Genomic DNA, 6000 nt, shown 5'->3' on the forward strand with positions numbered 1-6000 from the left:
ATACAGAAATAAATGTACACAGAAATAAATAAATACAGAAATAAATACAGACAGAAATAAATCTATCAATAAATATATTGCATACATAGAAATAATTTTACAATTATTTTACTATAGTCTTTTGTTTTCTACATAATTTATTTCTGTCTGTATTTATTTCTGTATTTATTTATTTCTGTGTACATTTATTTCTGTATTTCTTCATCCTTAAGCTAATTAGGGGGCGGGATAGGGGCGGGATCAGGGCGGGATCAGGGCAGGACGTTCAGCCAAGCATCATGCCATAGCAAGACCAGATAGATTAGAGACGTAAAGTCACAGTAAACATGTCCAGACGGATATTGGAGCTACTAAAGGCAGCTGATCAAACTATTGATATCTGGTCAGATGATATGTGGATATTTTGAAGTGTAGCCTACTTATCGCGTACACGGCAACCACAAATTCAGATGAATTTAGCTCTAGCTAGCAACGATCTGTCATACGGGTTAAACTAAGGAACTCGTGTAAATGAGTAAAACGTAGCTCTAATAATTGTAATCCAATGTTGTAACATTAGGCAGGTAGCAGGTAAACTTCCCTAGCAGGTTAGCATAGTTATACTGTAATACTCTGCAGTTTGACCGACACAATTTAGTCATAGTTTATGGAGTGCATTTGTAGTGGCGTGTTCTGCATTTTTGTCATTATCAACAGCAAGTCTATCAGGCAAATCAACAGCCATATAGATGCAACCAGAGCTGTACTCCAATTTAAGAATCTCTTCATACCCTTCATGTGTTGTCATTAAATGTAACTTACAAACAAGTAGTATGTTCTGCATCTTTATTTAATCTTGCCCTACTTATTCCTTTTTATTGAATCATCAATAACTGACAGCACACAAGGTGATTATGACCATGTAATGATAGAAATAGGAAACAGTTTAATAACATTTTAAGCATGTGTAGTGCACAATGATTAAACCTCAAGGACTTGGTTGTGAAAGGCTACAGTACAACTATGATAGTCAACATGACTATTCAAATATGTACACGTTATTTTAGTCTCTGCTATGAAAAGAGTGTCACAATAAAGGTAACACTTTTGTCTACACTGCGCTGTCTTGGTCTTGCACCAAGCATCTTGGATGTATTGCATGCTCCAAATAGGGAGTCGTGATGTAGGCTACAGCTTCCCAGCTGATAGTGAGAGAAAGAGGTGGTTTGCTAAAGTCAACAGGAGCAAACTCAATATAACTCAATAACGACCACAATTAAAAGCATAGTAATGACAAAAATACTGTGGTTCAAATATAAGACAGCCCACTCCATCACATTTTCCCTCATCCAGTGGTCCCCCTTCCAGCTCTCTCTCATCCAGTGTTCTCCCATCCAGCGCTCCTTCAACTAGTGGTCTCCCATCCAGCGCTCGTTCGTCCAGTGGTCTGACATCCACCTCCAAGGCACTGGGCCTCCTTTTCAGCTCACATCAACCTCAGTAGCAATGCCAGACTGCAAGGGCCATAACCACAACACACACACACACATAAACAGACAGTAAGCTGTAATGATAATCACATGATGGACTGAATGTTACAATGGTCTCTAACTCATGATGGACTGAATGTTACAATGGTCTCTAACTCATAGTTTGCTTAGTAAACATTCACTTTATGAATAGATTAACTATGTTGTACTCTGTTCTTTCATGGTTCCTTGATACTGTATAATATAATCCAATTTCTTACCGTACTAACTACCAGACTTTGGTGCAAATAAGCGACCACCTTTATGAATTAATTATTAAATACAGCTTTCCTCTCACACAAACTTGTTTGTAGGCATTAGTTTCTCAATAAACATAAATAGTGCACTAAATTAGCAAACTACACTTAACATTACATAAACAGGTCATCACTCACTTCGTAGCACATTGTTTTTGCTACGTTCTGGCTTCTACATTTCTAGCTAGCATCAAAAAATCTCGGCACTTTAAGATACTGAAATATTAAATGTACTAGATGCCAGAAAATGAGCCAAGAACTTACACATTCTTACCTTGGCACAGCTCCTTCATACAATGCAGTACAACTGTTCCACAACGACGATGCTGCTGTGTTTGAAACTCATGCTAGCTCGCTCTAGTTCTAACTATCCTACAGTGCAGTACCATGAACGTAAAGCCAATCAATTGATGCAACTCTTTCTTTTTATGACTCTGCATGCAGCTAAATGGTACAAATTGGTATCCAGAGCCTCAACGCAAAAAAGTAAAACATCTTGACTAGCACTTTTTTTAGCAAGGTTAGCTAGCCAAAACTATCAAATCTCTGGCTATCTGTTGCGTGTGTGCAGTCTTTTGTTTACTAAGGTATTCATAGCAACCCCAGGCATGGAAAGTCCATCTTCGCACTCTGATACCAATCAACCAATGGGGTTAAGGTGACACCGTGACATACATTGATTGACAGCTTAATAAAAAATAAATACAGAATTAAATGTACACAGAAATAAATAAATACAAAAATAAATAAATACAGAAATAAATGGCCATGTAAATAAATAAATACGTAATTAATATTTTTTCATACATTTATTTTTATATATTTACATTTTTTTATGTATAAGTACATTTATTTATACATTTATTTATTTATTCATTTATTTTTGATTTTGGCAGGTTTGGTCCTCCATACTTACCAGCATGTTTGGGAAACGCACATAGGAAATATTGATGGTTTCGTTATTTAGCTCGATCGTTGCTACTATCCATTGTTATCGGGAAACGCAGCCCTGGAAGCACAATATTTAATTTTAGCCGATAATCGATATCTACAAGCTCATTTTGGCCGATTGCCGATATATACACCTTTGCTTTTTAATTATTGAAAAGTCTGGAACCCTTCCTTTTACAGTCCCTTAAGTACTAGGTATTTAAATAGAAAGTAAAGGGTATGTTTTGTGTTTTATTGGGTATTACAGATTGGTACCAAGGTGGTAAATACCTAGATAAATCAAAGTATTTACCCATTAACTAAATACTAACGTGCTGGTCATTACTGGGTATGTTTTCTGTATTATTGGGTATTACCGATTGGTACCAAGGTGGTAAATAAAGCGATATTTTGAAGTATTTACCCATTAACTATTTACTAACGTGCTGGTTATTACTGGGTAATTTTCACTGGTCCTAATTAGGTAAAGACAGAAGACAAAACCTAGTATTTACCTGGAAACTTATAAATATTACTATTTAAATACCGCTGGTAGTAAGTTGGTATCTACATGAGATATATATGGTAAATTATAATGTGTTATTGGGTAAATACCACTGCTACTAAGTAGGTGAAGACGGCCAAGCTCCAGCAGAATTACGAAAAAAATACTCTACTATTACCCTGCAGTTACCTAAGGTTAATGTCCGTAACAGTCCACGTCTAATGAGAATACAAGATAGTACTTTCCAATAAAATATCTTTTCAGATACATTTATCGATGATGGCCTCATTTACTTGGCTGGTATACCTACCTCCGCGGGAAGAGTTTCCTCTACTATCATGGTAAATCTTCTTGGTTACTGGGTATGTTCCTAGGCATGTTTGGACTATTTACTCAGTAAGTAATCTGAAACTGGACTGTAAAAGGAAGCCGTGTTTGTTTCCATGGTGTTACCAGGTTCTTACCATATTCTTTGTGAGCGAATACCACTTTGTCAATGTTACCCTTAGTATGAACTTGTAGTATACGTTCCAAGGCGATACCAGGTAAAACATGGCTATGTACTCAGTAAGTAATCTGAAACTGGACTGTAAAAGGAAGCCGTGTTTGTTACCATGGTGTTACCGGGCTCTTATCGTATTCTTTGTAAGCGAATACCACTTTGGCAATGTTACCCTTAGTATGAACTTGTAATATAAGTTCCAAGGCGATACCAAGTAAAACATGGTTATGTTCTTAGTAAGTAATCTGAAACTGGACTGTAAAAGAAAGCCGTGTTTGTTTCCATGGTGTTACCAGGTTCTTACCATATTCTTTATGAGCAAATACCACTTTGTCAATGTTACCCTTAGTATGAACTTGTACTATACGTTCCAAGGCGATTCCAGGTAAAACATGGCTATGTTGTCAGTAAGTAATCTGAAACAGGACTGTAAAAGGAAGCCGTGTTTGTTTCCATAGTTACCAGGTTCTTACCATATTCTTTGTGAGCGAATACCACTTTGTCAATGTTACCCTTAGTATAAACTTGTACTATACGTTCCAATGAAGGCGATATCAGGTAAAACATGGTTATGTTCTTAGTAAGTAATCTGAAACTGGACTGTAAAAGGAAGCCGTGTTTGTTTCCATGGCGTTACCAGTCTCTCACCATATTCTTTTCAACTGTTCATTCCCTTTTCCATGCAATAAACACAAGCTTGGATTATGTTACTAAGAAAAACATGACACTTCACTCTGTATTGTCCTCCCTACTGTAAATTGTAACATTATTTTAAACTAGAGCACTGTTTCCATGGCATGACATGAACAAATACAAAGGTTAAATCACAATTGCCCCAATGATGGCAGTCATTTAGTTTTCGGCAGAGGGTCATGCTCCTGGTGCGCCGAACACGATAGCGGTGGATATCATCCTCTGGACTGTGAACTACAAGACAGATCATAAAAAGAAAATAAACATGTTAGGAACGTGGATGAGCAACCAGGCAATGTCGACTGAGGTAGCTGTCTAGCAATGTGCTGACATTAGCTATAGCCTAACTTTATTTTCAAAATACATGTTATTAGCACAAGATCAAAATACAATCATTTAATATGCATTTCTATACTTTTTCTTGACAAATAAAGGATGTAATAGGCCTGTGTGTTATTTTGTGACTTACCTAGTAATGCAAGACTGCTGCTGGAGTTAGCTCACGAAACCAACCAACTGTTGAAACCACTCATTGATGACAGAAACTTTTCAGAATAAAACCCGGAACTTCCATATATTAGTTGGCAGGTGATTGGATGAACCATCGGTCTATTATCGTCCATTACCTACTAGTAGAACAATGATTGGTCCAGAACATATTTTGAGGCCAAAATTAGCCATTTAAATCTTTGCTAGCCATTTTAATCTCACGATGCGTGATATCTGCGTCCACACAGTTTTTCTCGCTAAGAAAACGAAGCTCCTGAGTGCTAATACAATTTAGACTCATTGAACATCTGTTTTAGTAGTATGACATTTACAAAAATATTACTTCAGAGGACGGCTCAAGGCGGTAAAAGCTTAATAAGAAGGCTCCAAAGGGAGAGGCTGCTGGCAAGGAAAAAACGATGCCCAGTGTGCAACCACTTCTAAAGAACCAAAACTACCACAGCATCCTTGGCTACCACACAAGATACACTCAGATAAATGTGGTAATTGATTATTCTGTATTCTAAAATAAAATAGGTAGAATCTTAGATATTTGTAGACTATGTTTTATGTTACAGGAGCTGTAGAAAGACAAACCATAGGGCCCTAACTAATACTGACGTGTTCTATGGTGTGAAGTTATTGAATTTTGAGTTTTTATATGGAGGTTTGTATAGATTTAACCTTTGTATTTGTTCATGTTTGGTCAATAATGTTACAATTTACAGAGTGAAGTGTCACGTTTTCCAGTTGAAAAGGATATGGTAAGAGCCTGGTAACACCATGGAAACAAACACAGCTTCCTTTTACAGTCCAGTTTCAGATTACTTACTGAGTACATAGCCATGTTTTACCTGGTATCACCTTTGAACTTATATTACAAGTTCATACTAAGGGTAACATTGACAAAGTGGTATTCGCTCACAAAGAATATGGTAAGAACCTGGTAACACCATGGAAACAAACACGGCTTCCTTTTACGGTCCAGTTTCAGATTACTTACTGATTACATAGCCATGTTTTACCTGGTATCGCCTTGGAACGTATAGTACAAGTTCATACTAAGGGTAACATTGACAAAGTGGTATTCGCTCACAAAGAATATGGTAAGAACCT

This window comes from Hypomesus transpacificus, unplaced genomic scaffold (genome assembly GCF_021917145.1).
Source record: "Hypomesus transpacificus isolate Combined female unplaced genomic scaffold, fHypTra1 scaffold_65, whole genome shotgun sequence".
NCBI classification, from domain to species: Eukaryota; Metazoa; Chordata; class Actinopteri; order Osmeriformes; family Osmeridae; genus Hypomesus; species Hypomesus transpacificus.